The following is a 20679-nucleotide window of genomic DNA, read 5'->3' as shown; positions in this document are numbered from 1 at the left end:
ATTATTTTCAACAAAGGATATCAAGAAAATGAAGCAGATTAGATAAAAGAAGTAAATTGTTTAAAATTGCACGCTCTTTCTAAATCATAAAATAAAAAATGTGGGTTTCATGTACCTTTAATTTGGGTAACAAATAGGAAAGCTATCACTATCTGCCTATTTTGTAATGCAGAAAGTACGTTTTCTGTCTGGCAGTTAAACAGAGGTGGTCCAGGAAGAGTCTATTATGGTTTCCTAACTGAGGGTCTGACTGATGTGCAGGGCCGCCATCAGGGGCCCGACCGGGATAAGGAGCCCCCGGGCCTACTGCTGACATGGCAAGTTATTTACAAAAAAAAAAATATATTATTTTTTTTAAAAGATGGGCCCAGTAGTGCCGATGTTATCATAAAAGCCCCGCCCACCCACGGCCCGAAACTCTGGCTGACTGTAACTCCAAGCTTGATTTGTTTCTGTTGAGCTGGTTTACTGTCATTTCTGATGTGTGGCGGGAAATTAGCTCAACAGAAAAAGTCTAACTCTGCCCCAGGACCATGACAGGAGGGCTGTTTCCCCGGCAAATTCGGCAATAAGGCATTTTGATTGGTAAGGGGGTGGGGAGAAGGGGCGGGATAATAGTGTACACTGGACTTTACTGGCCGTAACCAAAGGCACTGTAGCACACATCACATGCAAGCACGCACTTGACACAGTCAGAGCCTCGCCCTCCACCTGGAGACTGGATGGAAGCAGATAAGAAGCCGGTAACCACTAACCGGTATACCTGGGGAGTGAGGAGCCCAGTGAGTGAGTCACCTACAAGACAGATGGTGAGGTGGGCAGCCGGCCGGGTATCATCAGTCACTACTCTAACAAATCTACTAAACAGATTTGTTTCCCTCAACACGTTCTCAGTGTCTTATTTTTTTCCATATGATTTTACAGGGGTTTACGACTTTGTAGAAATAAGAGATGCATACAATCTGGGAGGTAACGTCAACTGCTTGTCATAATGTTCAGCCATTTTTAAAGATGACTTCCTTAAGATGCCAAAACCTAGATATTTATGGAGATCCATAACTTGAAATAGTTATTGTCATAGAAGCACATTATTCTATGTATTCTATGTACTGCTTAGTCTGTTTTTTCTTTTGTTTGTATTTTGTCTGTTAATAGTGGGCAATAAAAATATGCCAACAATTTCAAAGCACAATATACAGTACTGGATATGGAAAGTTATGTATGTAATTAAGTATTAGCTTTGGAGTACCTGTGTAATAATTAAAATATTCTTATGTGTTAAAACATTTTGATATTAATCTTCTTGGTTATTCCATTATGTACCACCTTGCATGCAACTTTAACTATGTGTTTAACTCATTTGTAGGGGTAAAACATATAGCAACAATCATTTTATTATTTAATGTATCTAAAGAGGCATTAAACATTTTAAGATTGTAATATAAAATATGTATCCACCATTTGCCTGTAATTTAATTCCACTGAATTGGAAGTGCACAGGCCTACCACAGCAATAGTTTGCTCATTTGCAGTCACTAAATGGCCTCAGCAGAGGAGATAATATAAGGACAACCTAGGATACAATATAGAGGCACAGACAGACACCTTATTTTATGGAGACCAACCAATACCTTATATTTTTTCAATATTTAAGCAAAAAAATATAATTTAAACAAAAAATAAATATGTATATATAATAATAAGTCTAATCTTTGTTTTAAATACATCATTATGTCAGTGAGTGTGACAGTGAGAACTTTATATGATGAGTCTGCTACTGGTTCTTTAGCTCCCATCAGGGATTCCATAGTATAAAAACTGTATGAGTCAGGGCCCCCAAACTTTCTAGTGGCAGCCCTGCTGATGTGGGCTTCTCTTTCTTTACACGCCAGAGCCTATTTTTGGTCCCAGTCCAATCCTAGGCCCCTATTTATGAAAGTCTGGCGGACCTGATCCGACAGTGCGGATCAGGTCCACCAGACCTCGCTGAATACGGAGAGCAATACGCTCTCCGTATTCAGCATTGCATCAGCAGCTCACAAGAGCTGCTGGTGCAACGCCGCCCCCTGCAGACTCGCGGCCGCCAGCAGGGGGGTGTCAATCAACTCGATCGAACTCGATCGGGTTGAATTCTGTCGATGTCTGTCCGCCTGCTCAGAGCAGGCGGATAGGGTTATGGAGCAGCGGTCTGCCATTCAGAGCTTGATAGATATGCCCCATTGTGCATAGTATAACTTGTTTAACTTTTATATAAACTTTTTTTTTTTTGTATTAGAAACAAAGATAATAACTTCATAATACAAAAAGAATTGATTAGTCAAACCAGCCACACAGCACCCAGCTTGATTTCTGTGCCATACTGTGTGCATAAATCCATTTTTATAGTTAAAGGGACAGTCTACACCAGAATTTTTATTGTTTTAAAAGATAGATAATCCCTTTATTACCAATTCCCCAGTTTTGCATAACTAACACATGTATAATAATATACTTTTAACCTCTGTGATTATCTTGTATCTAAGCCTCTGCAAACTGCCCCTTTTTCAGTTCTTTTGACAGACTTGCAGTCTAGCCAATCAGTGCCTGCTCCCAGATAACTTCTCGTGCACGAGCACAGTGTTATCTATTTGAAATACATGAACTAAGACCCTCTAGTGGTGAAAAACTGTTAAAATGCAATCTGAAAGAGGTGGGCTTCAAGGTCTAAGAAATTAGCATATGAACCTCCTAGGTTAAGCTTTCAACTAAGAATACCAAGAGAACAAAGCAAAATTGGTGATAAAAGTAAATTGGAAAATTGTTTAAAATTACATGCTCTATCTGAATCATGAAAGATTATTTTGGCCTAGACTGTCCCTTTAAAATATGATTGGGTAATTTTTCATGATTTGTGAGTATATTTTGCTTTTTTGTGTGCAGATTGGCCTATTCACCCAGGGCCTCTGTGCTAAACCTGCTGGCTCTGCTCCACTTCCTGACCACAGGATCTTTTTTTAGTTTATGTTCAGGACCTTTCTAATTTACTGGTGCAACTATATACTTTTTTTAAACTTGCTAAAAATAAAACAGGTCTAAAATAAAGCAGTTAGTGAAGACAAACGTACTTATATGTTTCTGCAAGAGAAAGACTAGTTACCCATGCTTTTATAAAAGGTTGTGTCAGAGCACTGCTAATCTACAGACTAAAAAGCTTTTAGAAAAAATGTTTGTGATTGTCTAGTAGTAGATATTAGATAATCATTTTCAAGTTATTAATTTGTAAGGCAAGCAAATAATTTTTAAAGAATGATGTCTTAAATGCAAAGGCACAATTTATTTGTCTCAAATGGCCCTTAAACAATTTAACCTTTTAGTGTAATGCTTTCTTTTAAGATATTTTAAATGTGTCTAATACAGGTACAACCTTCAAATCCATAATTCTAAAATGCAGAATAATTCTGAAATTCAGACTTTTTCATTAATTAATTAATATTTTTTTAAATAAAATTATTAAAAAGTACCTTTTCCGTGCCAGTAAGTCAGTACTGTACTACCTTTACAATGGTACTATGTCTACAAAAGTTTTAAAATTAATATAAAAACTACCTTTAGATTGAAGTACAAGCTGTTTTATGACGTAAATATTTCCTAAATGACATAAGATATTGTTGCTTACACTTTGTCCTAACGGTTCTCCAAACTGTATCATTTTATAGATTCAAATATACAAATTATTCTGAAGTCTACAAATCTAAATCTATACTGTTTATTTAGAATTTAGTTTTGTTTTTAAACAAATATTGCTTCACCTGAGGATTGCCTAGCATTGCTCTGTTCTGATATATACTGTATATTCAAATTATATTACACTGCCTAATTTTAAAGGGACATAACCCAAATTTTTCTCATGATTCAGATAGAGAATACAATTTTAAACAACTTTTCAATTTACTTCTATTATCAAATTGTCTTCATTTTCTTGTAATCCTTTGTTGAAAACTTGGAAGGTAAGTTCAGGAGTGTGCACGTGTCTGCAATACTTTATGGCAGGAGCTTTGCAACAGTGTTATACATTAGTAAGAGCACTAGATGGCAGCACTATTTCCTGTCATGTAGTACTAATGTTATACATTAGCAAGAACACTAGATGGCAGCACTATTTCCTGTCATGCAGTACTAATGTTATACATTAGTAAGAGCACTAGATGGCAGCACTATTTCCTGTCATGTAGTACTAATGTTATACATTAGCAAGAACACTAGATGGCAGCACTATTTCCTGTCATGCAGTACTAATGTTATACATTAGCAAGAGCACTAGATGGCAGCACTATTTCCTGTCATGTAGTACTAATGTTATACATTAGCAAGAGCACTAGATGGCAGCACTATTTCCTGTCATGTAGCACTAATGTTATACATTAGCAAGAGCACTAGATGACAGCACTATTTCCTGTCATGTAGCACTAATGTTATACATTAGCAAGAGCACTAGATGGCAGCACTATTTCCTGTCATGTAGCACTAATGTTATACATTAGCAAGAGCACTAGATGGCAGCACTATTTCCTGTCATGTAGCACTAATGTTAAACATTAGCAAGAGCATTAGATGGCAGCACTATTTCCTGTCATGTAGCACTAATGTTATGCATTAGCAAGAGCATTAGATGGCAGCACTATTTCCTGTCATGTAGCACTAATGTTATACTTTAGCAAGAGCACTAGATGGCAGCACTATGTAGCACTAATGTTATACATTAGCAAGAGCACTAGATGGCAGCACTATGTCCTGTCATGTAGTACTAATGTTATACATTAGCAAGAGCACTAGATGGCAGCACTATTTCCTGTCATGTAGCGCTAATGTTATACATTAGCAAGAGCACTAGATGGCAGCACTATTTCCTGTCATGTAGCACTAATGTTATACATTAGAAAGAGCACTAGATGGCAGCACTATTTCCTGTCATGTAGCACTAATGTTATACATTAGCAAGAGCACTAGATGGCAGCACTATTTCCTGTCATTTAGTACTAATGTTATACATTAGCAAGAGCACTAGATGGCAGCACTATTTCCTGTCATGTAGCACTAATGTTATACATTAGCAAGAACACTAGATGGCAGCACTATTTCCTGTCATGTAGCACTAATGTTATACATTAGCAAGAGCACTAGATGGCAGCACTATTTCCTGTCATGTAGCACTAATGTTATACATTAGCAAGAGCACTAGATGGCAGCACTATTTCCTGTCATGTAGCACTAATGTTATACATTAGCAAGAGCACTAGATGGCAGCACTATTTCCTGTCATGTAGCACTAATGTTATACATTAGCAAGAGCACTAGATGGCAGCACTATTTCCTGTCATGTAGCACTAATGTTATACATTAGCAAGAGCACTAGATGGCAGCACTAATTCCTGTCATTCAGTACTAATGTTATACATTAGCAAGAGCACTAGATGGCAGCACTATTTCCTGTCATGTAGTACTAATGTTATACATTAGCAAGAGCACTAGATGGCAGCACTATTTCCTGTCATGTAGGACTAATGTTATACATTACCAAGAGCACTAGATGGCAGCACTATTTCCTGTCATGTAGTACTAATGTTATACATTAGCAAGAGCACTAGATGGCAGCACTATTTCCTGTCATGTAGTACTATTGTTATACATTAGCAAGAGCACTAGATGGCAGCACTATTTCCTGTCATGTAGTACTAATGTTATACATTAGCAAGAGCACTAGATGGCAGCACTATTTCCTGTCATGTCTAAGGGACTGATTTATCAAGCTCCGTATGGAGCTTGATGCCCCTTGTTTCCGGCGCTGCTCCATAACTTGTCCACCTGCTCTGAGGCCGTGGACAGAAATCAACCCGATTGAATACGATCAGGTTGATTTACACCCCCTCTGCAGGGGGCGGCATTGCACAAGCAGTTCACAAGAACTGCTGGTGCAATTATAAATTCAGAGAGCTTATGCTGTCGGCATTTATCGATGTGCAGCGGACATGATACGCTACATTGTATCATGTCCACTCGCACATTAATAAATATACCCCTAAGTCAAAACTTTCCAAACTTTTCATGTTGGTGACACACTTTTTAGACCTACATAATTTTGTGACACAGTAATTCAGTTGTTCTAGCAAACAGGAGGTTAAACTAACTTGTTTTAAGAGATACAGACACATACATAAATTATATGATAATGAAATGTATTTACAAGTAACAGTATATTTGTGCAAGAATTAAAAAACAGGTTAATAACACCAATAGCTACTTACTATTTTAATGGGATGTATGAGGTTGATGGGATGATTTCTGAATATTTGGTGGAATATTAGCTAAAGACACTCGTATTTCATCATCAAGCAGTTTTAAGCTTCCAATTCCTATCCATATATCAAGAGCAGGAGCAGCAATGCACTACTGGGAGTTAGTTGCAAAAAAAACCCCACTAACTTCAGCTCAGCGTTTAAGCTGCCGCCCTCAGAGCTCGGTGAGTCCGATTGACTACTGCCCACGCTGTAAACACATTGCTGTCCCACTCACTGACTATACATGCAGTCACGAGCCAATTAAGGAGACTACACGTGCAGTCAGGAGCCAATGTGCCGCCAATGGGAATAGCTTCAGTTCCCACTGAGCTGCGCCAATAGGTTAAGATGATCTGTGTTCCCCTAGGTATCAATCACGCGTCAACCATGTGATATGCTTAGTAGCAGGCAGACGGAAAGTCAGAAACAAATAAAAAAATGTAAAAAAAAATTTGTGCTGAAGCAGGGACACACCTACACACTGCTGCCGACACACTAGTGTGTCCCGACACACAGTTTGGAAAGCACTGCCCTAAGTATCTAGATATCTCTTCAACAAAAAATAAAATGAGAACTAAGCAAATTTGATAATAGAAGTAAATTGGAAACTTTTTAAAAATTGGATTCTCTATCTGAATCATGAATTAATACATTTGGGATTTTATGTCGCTTTAAAAAAATAAATTATACTAACATGATAGCGAGCATCTAGTTTTCAATTTGATACTATTTTATCAAGATATCCAACTTAAATTGTTGTGTGTGTATATATCTATCTATCTATCTATCTATATATATATATATATATATATATATATATATATATACAGTATCCCACAAAAGTGAGTATACCCCTCACATTTTTTAAATATTTTATTATATCTTTTCATGTGACAACACTGAAGAAATGACACTTTTCTACAATGTAAAGTAGTGAGTGTACAGCCTGTATAACAGTGTAAATTTGCTGTCCCTCTATAAACCCTCTAAACCGTTGGCAACAAAAGTGAGTACACCCCTAAGTGAAAATGTCTGTTGTCCCAGAAGGAAGCCTCTTCTAAAGATGATGCACAAGAAAGCCTGCAAACAGTTTGCTGAAGACAAGCAGACTAAGGACATGGATTACTGGAACCATGTCCTGTGGTCCGATGAGACCAAGATAAACTTATTTGGTTCAGATGGCATCAAGAGTGTGTGGCAGCAACCAGGTGAGGAGTACAAAGACAAGTGTGTCTTGCCTACAGTCAAGCATGGTGGTGGGAGTGTCATGGTCTGGGCCTGCATGAGTGCTGCCGGGACAGGCGAGCTACAGTTCTTTGAGAGAACCATGCATGCCAACATGTACTGTGACATACTGAAGCATTGCATGATCCCCTCCCTTCAGAGACTGGGCCGCAGGGGAGTATTCCAACATGATAACGACCCCAAACACACCTCCAAGACGACCACTGCCTTGCTAAAGAAGCTGAGGGTAAAGGTGATGGACTGGCCAAGCATGTCTCCAGACCTAAACCCTATTGAGCATCTGTGGGGCGTCCTCAAACAGAAGATAGGGGAGTGCAAGGTCTCTAACATCCACCAGCTCCGTAATGTCGTCATGGAGGAGTGGAAGAGGACTCCAGTGGCAACCTGTGAAGCTCTGGTGAACTCCATGCCCAAGAGGGTTAAGGCAGTGCTGGAAAATAATGGTGGCCACACAAAATATTGACACATTGGGCCCAATTTGGACATTTCCCCTTAGGGGTGTTACTCACTTTTGTTGCCAACGGTTTATACATTAATGGCTGTGTGTTGAGTTATTTTGAGGGGACAGCAAATTTACACTGTCATACAGGCTATGCACTCACTACTTTACATTGTAGCAAAGTGTCATTTCTGCAGTGTTGTGACATGAAAAGATATAATAAATTATTTATAAAAATGTGAGGGGTGTACTCACTTTTGTGGGATACTGTATATATATATATATATTTTTAATTTTTTTTTTAATATTATTATTTTACTTTTTGTAAAAAGTATATTTAATCTTTTTATTTTTCGAATGTTTCTTTATATATAATAAAAGGAATCTAAATTAATAAATATTAATATTAATAAATATTAATATTAATAAATATTAATATTAATAATTAATAAAATAAAAGCAGTAGATTTTTTTTGTCAAATTTATTCCCCCCCCTATTTTCCAGCCTTCTGTATCATGTGACAGACATCAGCCAATCAAAGACTAGCATACCCTGTGAGCTTGTGCACATGCTCAGTAGGATCTTTTTCCCTAGAAAGTGTGAATATAAAAAGACTGTGCAAAATTTTCTACTTGAGTGTCCCTTTAAGAGCTATAACCTATACGGTCTCAGCACAAATCACAGTGCCCACATAAGTAAACCTCTATATTTTGCCGGGCACTACTAATGCAGGTGTATTTTCAATGCAGAAATATGTAGTTGCTTCTCTGCGTTCTACCGCAGGGTTGGGCAGGTGATAAAACACTTTGAGCACCTCAGATAACCTTGGCTCTTACCACGTTTGTAATGAATACACAAGGATTGTTTTATTGTTCACACAGGTTGCTTTGAAATTCATTCAACAAATGGTACATTGTAGGCCAAAAACAGCCTAATTCCACATTACTTAGTTACAGAGTATATAGAGCTGGGAAATATTAGAAGCAAATCCGATGATAACAAAGCGGTTGAGGACATAAGATTTCTAACACTATGGTACACGGTATATTCCCAATACTGTTCATTATGAACATTGTTGTATGTGAAATTCCCACTTTAACACTGAAGCGTGTAAGGTATCCTAACTAGGGATGGGCGAATGTGGTGAAAGTGCAGTTCGCTGTGCACATTCGTTTTGGACAATCAAATGTTGATAAAAACGAAAATCTATTCAAATTTGGTAATTAAATGTTGTTTCCGGTTTTCAAATGTAATTTTCATATTCGAATGTTCAGAATTAGATCGAATATCTACATTCGAAACTTCGAATATAACATTGGATTTAACAAAATACTATTCAGAAGTTCAATAGCTCATGTGGTAGGGAATTTAGTAAATTGATACATAATAGATACATTAATATATTAATTAAAGATGTTCTATTTCAAATATTGCATAATTTGAATATTATATTTAAAGACAGCATTAGAAATACGATAACATTAAACAAATGTTAGAATGCTGTACAAGCATTTGAAATTCTAAAGCAACGAATGTGTTAAAATTAATGAATTTCCCACCCCTAATTCTATCTCTGCAGTATATTATCTATAATTATTATTATTTTTTAACACTGCTATATATATATATATATATATATATATATATATATATATATATATATATAGCATATCCTGTGTAACAATGGAGTATACCTATCCTAACTGCAGTATATTATCTATTTTTATTATCTTTACGCTGCTATATATAGAGCACATCCTGTGTAACACTGCAGTATACTTATCCTAACTCTGCAGTATATTATTATTATTATTATTATTATTATTATTATTATTATTATTATTATTTACGCTATTATATTTATACAGTATACTATATATATATATATATATATCATATCCTGTGCAACACTGCAGTATACTTATCCTAACTCTGCAGTATATTATAATTCTTATTATTTATGCTGTTATATATATATATATATATATATATATATATAGCATATCATGTGCAACACTGCAGTATACCTATCCTAACTCTGCAATATATTATTATTATATATATATATACACAGTTGTATGCAAAAGTTTAGGCACCCCTGACAATTTCCATGACAATTTCCATGATTTTCATTTATAAATAATTGGGTGTTTGGATCAGCAATTTCATTTTGATCTATCAAATAACTGAAGGACACAGTAATATTTCAGTAGTGAAATGAGGTTTATTGGATTAACAGAACATGTGCAATATGCATCAAAATGAAATTAGACAGGTGCATACATTTGGGCACCCTTGTCATTTTGTTAATTTGAATACCTGTAACTACCTAGCACTGAATAATTTGAACACACAACTGGTTTGGTGAGTCCATTAAGCCTTGAACTTCATAGACAGGAGCATCCAATCATGAGAAAAGGTATTTAACCTCTTAAGGACATATGACAGAATTTTTCCGTCATAAAACAATTGAGCAAACTGAAAGCTGTGTCCTTAAAGGGTTAAGGTGGCCAATTGCAAGTTGTTGTTCTCTTTGACTCTCCTCTGAAGAGTGGCAACATGGGAGCCTCAAAACAACTCTCAAATGACCTGAAAACAAAGATTGTTCAACATTATGGTTTAGTGAAGGCTACAAAAAGCTATCACAGAGATTTAAGCTGTCAGTGCCCACTGTGAGGAACATGGTGAGGAAAGGGAAGACCACAGGCACAGTTCTTGTTAAGGCCAGAAGTGGCAGGCCAAGTAAAATATTGGAGAGGCAAAGGATGGTGAGAACGATCAAAAACAGCCCACAGATCACCTCCAAAGACCTACAACATCATCTTGTTGCAGATGGTGTCACTGTGCATCGTTCAACAATTTAGCACACTTTGCACAAAGAGAAGCTGTATGGGAGAGTGATGCGGAAGAAGCCTTTTCTGCACACACGCCACAAAAAGAGTCGCTTGAGGTATGCAAATGCACATTTGGACAAGCCAGCTTCATTTTGGAAGAAGGTGCTGTGGACTGATGAAACAAAGATTGAGTTATTTGGTCATAACATGGTGCGTTATGCATGGTGGCAAAAGAACACAGCGTTCCAAGACAAACACTTGCTACCCACAGTAAAATTTGGTGGATGTTCCATCATGCTGTGGGGCCAGTGCCGGTACTGGGAATCTTGTTAAAGTTGAGGGTCGCATGGATTCCACTGAATATCAGCAGATACTTAAGAATAATGTTGAGGAATCAGTCACAAAGTTGAAGTTACGCCGGGGATGGATATTTCAACAAGACAACAACCCAAAACACTGTTTAAAATCTACTCTGGCATTTATGCAGAGGAACAAGTACAATGTTCTGGAATGGCCATCCCAGTTCCCAGACCTGAATATCATTGAAAATCTGTGGGGGTGATTCGAAGCGGGCTGTCCATGCTCGGCAACCATCAAACCTAACTGAACTGGAGATGTTTTGCAAGGAGGAATGGTCCAAACTACTGAAATATTACTGTGTCCTTCAGTTATTTGATAGATCAAAATGAAATTGCTGATCCAAACATCTATTTATTTATAAATTAAAATCATGGAAATTGTCAGGGCTGTCTAAACTTTTGCATACGATTGTATATATATATATATATATATATATATATATATATATATATAGAGAGAGAGAGAGAGAGAGAGAGAGAGAGAGAGAGAGAGAGAGAGAGAGAGAGCAAAATCCAAGAAGGAGACGTCAGCACCACCAATTCATCAAGTTGTTGTCTTTATTTACAGTGACATGAAGACAGAAAACAGCAACGTTTCGGTCCATCTGACCCTTAGTCATATATATATATATATATATATATATATATATATATATAGCGCATATCCTGTGTAACTCTTCAGTATACTTATCCTAACTCTGCAGTACATTATTATTATTATTTTTAACGCTGATATATATATATATATATATATATATATATATATATATAAAACCGGTATATCATCGCCTGTGTAAGACTGCAGTATACCTATCCTAACTCTGCAGTATATATATATATATATATATATATATATATTTATTTATTTTTTAACACTGCTTTATATATATTATGTCCTGTGTAAGACTGCAGTATACCTACCCTAACTCTGCAGTACATTATTTCTCATTTCTAATACTGCAGTATATATCTAGCACATTCACAATAGTAACTGTTTAGAGTTGGTAGGCACGTACTTGCTTTTAAAGACTTGCTTTTATTTTATGAGGTAATTTTGAAGCAACTTTCCCTTCAGATAGTATTAGTATATACAGTGCTTTGCTTTAAGACTTTCTACTTCTGTGTGACTGTACCTATAAAAATGTTGCTTATCTTTTATATTTATTTTTATTATAAATATCATTCTGCAGCTGCTTTTATACATTTCCTTTGCCACAAGAGGAGCATTAAAGATTTACTCATAGTAAAGAGTTATGTGGAGTTATTGTGCCTCTTACATACAAGTGTATTGTTCTCTCTCTCTCTCTCTCTCTCTCTCTCTCTCTCTCTCTCTCTCTCTCTCTCTCCCCTTCACTCAAACAGCCATAAACCAAACTTTAAAAAACCCCACTGGTAAACGGACAATAAAGTCTAAACTTATCAATTAATTTCATTTAGCAATTTTACATTCCTTTAATATGCACACTTTTTGAAGCGCCAGATCCCACTGAGCATGGGCACACGTTTAGAGTCTATACGTAATACTACTCTGCGATTGGCTGATAGCTGTCACATGATACAGTGGGCCAAAAAATGGGGGAAAAATAAATTTGTCAGAAAAAAACTACTGCTTATTTAAAAATGAGTGTGCTATTGCATTTGTTAAAGTGACATGAGAAACATATTTTTTTTGACGATTCAGATAGAGCATTTCCTTTTAAACAACATTCTAATTTACTTCTATTGTCACATTTTCTTTGTTCTCTAGGTATCTTTTATTGAAAAACACGGATGTAAGCTCAGAAGCAATATATGACAGCAGGTTTGCCAAAATGTTATCTTTTTGTAAGAGCACTATATGGCAGCACTATTTACTGCTATATAGCACTCCAGACACCTACCTAAAAATCTTTTCAAGCATGGAAAAGAAGTAAATTTGAAACTTTCTAAAATTATATATTCTGCTGAATCACAAAATATTTTTTTAGGATTTCATATCCCTTTAATTATGCAATTCTAGGTTTTTAAAGGGATATGCCACCCACATTTTTTCTTTTATGATTTTGAAAGAGAATGCAATGTTAAACATCTTTCTAATTTACTTCTATTATCTAATTTGTTTTATTCTCTTGATATTCTTTGATGAAAAGCATATCTAGATATGCTCACTAGCTGCTGATTGGTTGCTGCACATAGAAGCCTCATGTGATTGGCTTACCATGTACATTGCTTTTTCTTCAACTAAGGATATCTAAAAAATGAAGCAAAATAAATTATGGAAGTAAATTGTAATGTTGTTTAAATTTCTATTCTCTATCTGAATCATGAAAGAAAGATTTGGGGTTTAGTGGCCCTTTAAGATATGAAAAAAGATGTGCAAAGTACCATTTTATTTAGCTAAGTGGCACACTGCTTACAAACACCTGTGCATTGCATTTATACAGAAAGCAAGGAGAAACCATCTGCAGTGATCAGGGTCATAATGGGCTAGATTACTAAATGATCATGAGGTTGCCAAGAGGCTCGCTGGGAGGTATCATGTGTGATATTCATTACACTGCACAAAGATTTTCTACAGATTTGTCAGCTAATGTTCCTGCCATTTTTGTTACTTTAAGTGCCCAAAACATAGCTCTGATATCAAACAAGAACCTATTGATACATTGTTAAAAGAATTGCTTCTGCAACCGCTGCAGAAACACATTAAGCACATGCTCGTGCAACATTGGTGAAATCAGCTACTGAGGCAGCCAACCCTGAGCTAACAGCGGAACATATTTTCCCCGATCCCCTCTCCAGAGAGTGAGCGAGGTCTGACCATCTTATTGCTCACCCTTGTAGAATACAACATGTTTCTAAAGTCTCAAACCCATGATTCCATATTCATTCTTGCCAGGAGGTATTATATAATAATCATGCTCACTAAATAAGCTTTTTGTATGAAAAGAATGCAGCTAGCAGGATGTCATAATCTCATTTGGGAGCAAACAACATTTATTCAAATTCTGTTTTTGGCATTTTTTGTGTTTGCCATATGTCCATCTGTTTGTAATTTGAACGGTGCTATTATGCAAATGAAGGGTGGAGTTGAAAGTACTGACTATCATAAGATGTGTTGCCAATTCGGAGCGTGGCATTTACCAGCAAAAAGCACTTCAGCCATGGTATAACCAGAAATTCCCAGTTTTAATTGCTCTGGCAGTCAATGGGTTAAGGGACAACACTCTGATCAGTTTGTGTCATGAAAATAACTTCACTAAAATATAACTGGACAACATTCATTGGGCAAAAATCACCCAGTACTTAAAGTACGCCAATCCGGACGCAAGACCAGAAATTTAATACGTCTGAGCCTCCATAAACATCAGCAAAATTTGTGATTCCTACATCTTATGCTGTTGCTACAATAAATTCTGCCTAACTTACTTATCATCCCTCTAGTGATAGTGTTAAGTCCTGAACAGGCAATAAAGGGGCATTCTGGTACATGATTCACTCAATGGGGCCGATTTATCATGTGTCTGGCAGACATGATCCGCTGTAGCGATCATATCTGTCAAACATCGATAAATGACGACAGCATTCGCTGTCGGTATTTATCATTGCACAAGCAGTTCTGGTGAACTGCTTGTGCAATGCCGCCCCTGCAGATTTGCGGCCACTAGCAGGGGGTGTCAATCGACCCAATCGCATGCGATCGGGCGGATTGCTGTCCGCCGCCTCAGAGGTGGCGGACGAGTTATGGTGCAGAGCGCTGCTTCTTAACTCCTGAAGGCTTGTGTGGAAACAGAGGCATTGGGGTCGATATGGGGGTTGGTAAATCGGCACCAATGTGCTCAAATAAATACTTTGCAAGACTTATATAAAGATTTTTATACAAAATTTACCGTTTATGGGGATGTTTTCAGATAAATTATTTGATAACATTTTCTAAAGGATTTTAATTAACCCCATACTTAGATAGTATCAGAAATACATGCTCTAATGAATAAGAAGAATATCATTAACCTCTCCCAGGCAGCAGTACTTCCAAAAAGTAACAATTGTCTTATATGCCAAATTTTCCCCTCCACAATATTCCATTAGGGACCTCTAACCAAATGTGTTTTTGTCAAGGCAAAATGCTTTTGGCAGATAATGGGTTAGTTAAAGGGACATTCTTGTCAAAATTAAACTATCATGATTCAGATAGGGCATGCAATGTTAAACAACTTTCAAATGTACTTTTATTATCAATTTTGCGTTGTTTTCTTGGTATTCTTTGTTGAAAGCTAAAACTAGATAGGCTCATATGCTAATTTCTAAGCCTTTGGAGGCCACCTCTTATGACGTTTTTTTATAGCTAGACAGCGCTAGTTCATGTGTTCCATATAGATAACATTGTGCTCACTCCTGTGGAGTTACTTATGAGTCAGCACTGATAAATGCAAGTCTGTCAAAAGAACTGAAATAAGGGGGCAGTTTGCAGAGGCTTAGATACAAGGTAATCACAGAGGTAAAAAGTATATTAATATAATAGTACTGGTTATGCATAACTGGGGAGTGGGCAATAAAGGGATAATCCACATAATTAAACAATAAAAATTCTGGAGTACACAGTCCCTTTAAGAAGAAATGTAAAAATGGGTTTTATGTGTCAGTGGTAGATTTTCATTACTTTGTAGTCTTGATTAAAGATGGAGAAATCTGGACCCAATAATTAATCTGTTCAGGTTTTTCAAGTGGATTGGAATAGGGATATGAATGTGATCCAATATTAAAGGGACACTGTGCTCAAAGATATCAAAAAGCAACATTTGAACATGAGCATTAACAAGAAGTAGCTATCTGCCAATAAGCACTGGCAGGAAGTACCCATCATCCAATCAGCAAAACTAGAGTAAGAGTTATATTTTTTTATTATTATTATTATTATTATTATTATTATTATTATTATGTTGTTTCTATGTTTATGTTTTATGTGGCGTGTGTCAGCATAAGTGTGTTGTTAGAGTCTTGTACAGAGTGAAATAAGGCATTATGATTAGCTACTTTTGGAACAGTTTGTTTTGCCTGATTCTTTTAGGAATTCCAGTGGCAGAGTCTTAGGACCTGCTTTCTGGCTATACTTTCCAAAATCATTAAACTTCAGTTTGACTTCTGTTTTTTTTTTTTTTTTTTTTTTTTAAAAACAAGCTTTATTGAAGTGTAAATATTCAAATACAATAACCATGTACAGCATAAAAGATATACAATAAAAGACCGCTTTACAGCTGTGGACAAGTAAGACAATCACTTCATCTCGATAGAAACTCGCACACCCCAACAAGTGTAGGGAGTGAGAGTTAATAAGCTTAAACTTGTTTTACATTTTTAGGGTAATCTTATAATAGTATCGTACTTAGCATATATTAGGGGGAGGGGAGGGAGGGGACTAGAGAGCAAAGAAAGAGAGGGGAAATAGAGCTAAGCGAGAAGAATCAAAGGGTAGAGGGAGATGCGGGGGGGGGGAACAAAACAAACCGAGAGAAAAAAAAAAAAAGGCAAGGATTGACGTTCCAGAGGCCTCACCCCTCACCATACTACTTAAATTGTTCCATGCCAAATTGCCAGCATGAGCTCATACTTATCTAATTTTTGGTTTTTAAAGTAGTAATATCTCTCTAAAAGTAAAATTTCCTCCACCTGTGAGTACCACTCTCCTGGGATCAGTTTCTTGGCGCCAATGAGCATAATTAACAATAGGGCAAAGTGCGCTTGACTTTGTGTCTTGGGAAGCGTCAGGAATAGTAAAGTCTCCGGCGTTTTTGGGAATGGGAGATTAAGAATTTCGGATATCTTATTGAAGACCTCCGACCAAAAGGGCGCTAAAATTGGGCAGGACCACCATACATGCAGAAGGGAGCCACTTTCTCCGCAACCCCTCCAACACGTAGGGCTAGCCGTTGGGAATATCTTATGGAGTCTTACTGGGGTCAGGTACCATCTGCTCAGGAGCTGAAGTTCTTGAATGGTCGAAGAGACCGATGATTTTTTAATCAGGTTGAATGCCCTCAGCCAGGACTCAGCATCGTTATCTAACCCCAAGTCCACCGTCCAGCGTGTAGTGTAGGTCGGGAGTGTATCAGTCCCTTGTAAAGCTGCTATCTTGTATAGAAGGGAGATTAAGTGTCTTGGCATGGCCTCTCCCACACAGAGTCTCTCAAAAGGGGTAAGTGATCTACCTAGTTCCTGTTTATGTTTATGGCTAGAAATAAAGTGTATCAGTTGGTTGTAATGTAACCAGGAAGAAAATATTTTGGGTTGGGAGTCCCTCAGTGAAGCCTGCGTGGCTACTCTCCCATTTTTCACCACTCCAAAGACCAAGCCCTCTTTTATTTTATAAGGTGTGAGTCTCAAGTGTCCCGCTTTATGGTATGGGATCTCAGGGTTTTCAAGAATTGGCGTCAAAGGGGAGTGCTGTGAGGAGATGTGAGTTGAAGTCGCAATAGCCGAGTCCCAGATATTGAATGTCTCTTCTAGTAAGTGATATTTCTTAATTATGCTAGGGCGCTTTGTAGGCAGCAACCATGCGAGTGTGCTTACATTATTTATTTTGAGGATCTGGCTATCTAAGTCTATCCATGCTTTATGCTTTGCATTTTGCGCCCACTCAACTATCCTTTGTAGACCTATCACCCTTTTGTAGAGAGAAATATCTGGTAGGCCGAGCCCCCCCCCTGTCTCTTGGCAAGTACATAGTGCGCCTCGGGATTCTAGGTTTGGTGTTAGACCATATGTATTGTTCAAGTATCTTCTGTAACTGAGTGGTATATCCCCTAGGTAGGGTTATAGGTAAGGTCTGAAAGAGGTATAGAATTTGAGGCAGGATGTTCATCTTTATAACTCCTATTCTGCCTAACCAGGAGATATATTTATTTTTCCAGGAGGAAAGGTCTGCAGCTATATCATTTTTGAGAGGAATATAGTTGTATTTAAATAGGTCTGAGGGGTCAGAAGTTAAAAAGATTCCAAGGTATTTTAATTTATTCTTGGCTAAGGTGATCTTATACTTTTGTAGGGTTTGTAGTGTTCTAGGACAAGTGTTGATGTTTAAGAGCTCAGATTTGTTTAAATTGAGGGAGAAATTTGAGGCTTTTCCATATTCATTAAGTACATCCAAGAGAACAGGGAGAGACTCAGAAACATCCGTTAAGGTGTATAAGACGTCGTCTGCGTAGAGCGCTTGCTTGTGCTCGGTGTCTCCTACCCTTATGCCCCTGATATGATGGTTACTTCTCACCTTGTGAGCCAGGACCTCTAAAGACAGGGCGAATAGTAAGGGCGACAGGGGGCAACCCTGTCTGGTGCCGTTTCTGATGTTAAAGGATTCCAACAAGGTGCCATTAATTCTTATTTTAGCGTTAGGGTTAGAGTAGAGCGCTAAAACTGAGTGTACGAAGGCTCGCCCAAATCCCATCTTCTCCAGGACCTGACGCAAGAAGACCCAGCTCACCATATCAAAGGCCTTCTCCGCGTCTGTGGAGAAGAGCACTAGCGGGAGACCTGAGACTCTAGCATGATTGATTAATTATGAGACCTTGATAGTGTTGTCCCTGGCCTCTCGACCAGGAACAAATCCAACCTGGTCGTTACATATCAGATCTGGTAAGTATTTATTGAGTCTAGCCGCCAAAATTTTTGCAAAGAGCTTCATGTCCGAATTAATTAGGGAAATAGGCCGAAAGTTGCCAGGAGAGTCTGGGGTTTTTTACTTCTGTTTTTTTTTAAAAATGTATTGTTATTTAAAGCTAGACACATAACTTATATACTTTTTGAGCAAGAGCACACTAGGTGAATGAATATTTGAATGTTATTAATTAAATTTAATGGAACAGCATTTTGAATATGCTGTGTTGAGTACAAATTTGCCATCATGAGGTACAAAGGGCTTGTCACTGGCGCAGTACCCTTAAAAGGGCACACTTTTTAAGGGTACATTATGGTACCATAGTACTGAGGTCCAATTTAGTCACCAAATGTACACATTTCTACACCCCTGCCAGACAACTCTGATCGGCCGACCAAGCACTCACAATCATCCCCCGCATCAGCAAATCCACAGCGGGCGGAAGATCCTTCTCTCACATGGCAGCAAAGACATGGAACACCCTCCCGCTGCACCTCAGACAATCCACCTTCCTTACAAAGTTCAGAAAGGACCTAAATATCTGGCTCTTCGACTGAATGCCAAATGCCACATTTTTATACATTTGTTTGTTCAAAACAAATTTCGTTATCTAATTTTTCGATTACATTCGAAAATATTCGTTCTAATAATAGAATGGTTGGCTTTGTATTATATTTAATATTCGAATTCGATATCTATATTTCACATTTGATTTCGAAATGTAATATTCGAATTAAATTCAATATATCACATTCGATTTCGAAATGTAATATTCAAATTCGATTCCAATATATCAAATTTTATTTTGTTATGTAATATTCGAATTCGATTTTAATTTCAAAATAGTATTTCTAAGCTACAATTTTCTTTTGTAATGTAATATTCAAATTAGTTTTTATAATTCAGTTATCTTATAAATATTAGAATTATTTCATATTCAAATTTAAATATTCAAATCAACTTATTCCCTCCCATATGTAAATGTTATAGTTGTAGTTGTTAAAATTTCATTTGACAGGTTTAGTTTTGGAGAAAAGGGATGTACTGGTTTGGTGGTCGTGTTGGAATATTTTGATACTGATTTTTTTCTATATACTACTATTATCTATCTATTTGCTCCTGTGGCATCTTTTATTTTTTATTTTTGTGTGGGCACAACTGTGGAGGGTGGACTGCACACCATTTATTTATTTATAAAATATTTTACCAGGAAGGATACATTGAGATTTCTCTCGTTTTCAAGTATGTCCCATGAGAAGACACATTTTTTATCTTCATCTTCAATCAATTTCATATATTTTTGGAGATGTAACATGCGGTCTATTATTTTTTATAGGCAAAAATTCAGGTGATGATAGTGATAGGTGGCTACCTTCTTTTACTTTGTGCATTTATTTAGCTGGGTTTTTTTTCTAAGAATTTCATTTGAAAAATTATTCATCTTTATATTGATTGTAATTTGTTAAGTCTATTCTACATTAGTGTTTCTTAACCACAAGTGGCCCTAACAGGCCATATTTTCATGATGTCTTAACTAAAGCACTGATAAAATAATCAGTACCTATGGTGAGAGCCAGGTAAGTTACCATGGTAACTAATTATTTTACCTGTGCTCCAATTAAGACGTTCTGAAAATATTGCCTACTAACCTAGGTTTACTTGAGGACTGTGGTTGAGAAGTACTGATGTTCATCATAGAGATGTTGTACTTGTAATGTAGTGTGGGTTGTGTTTTACTGTGCTAGTCCTGCCTTGTATCTGGGTACTATTGAATGGGCATTGGCAGCCAGTGATGCTGACTGACTAGGGTCTAATTTATATTTGTAGACTAGATTTTCTTTTAGATTTGTGAAGTATGAT

At 36.9% G+C, this 20679-nt stretch overlaps 1 protein-coding gene across 2 annotated transcripts in view; it reads left to right on the top strand.

The window, feature by feature from the left end:
- ZBTB7C (zinc finger and BTB domain containing 7C) overlaps positions 1–20679 on the top strand; it is a 205134-nt gene that overhangs the window by 25530 nt on the left and 158925 nt on the right. The window contains exon 2 of one of the 2 annotated variants that reach the window (XM_053701094.1): positions 12940–12993. The exons of the other annotated variant lie outside the window; for it this stretch is intronic. The gene's annotated coding sequence lies outside the window, so the exon portion shown is untranslated. The remainder of the gene's footprint in view (positions 1–12939; positions 12994–20679) is intronic. 2 annotated transcript variants of the gene reach the window in all.

The sequence above is a fragment of the Bombina bombina genome, chromosome 2 (assembly GCF_027579735.1).
Source record: "Bombina bombina isolate aBomBom1 chromosome 2, aBomBom1.pri, whole genome shotgun sequence".
Lineage (NCBI taxonomy): Eukaryota > Metazoa > Chordata > Amphibia > Anura > Bombinatoridae > Bombina > Bombina bombina.
This window is presented reverse-complemented; position numbering and strand designations above follow the sequence as displayed.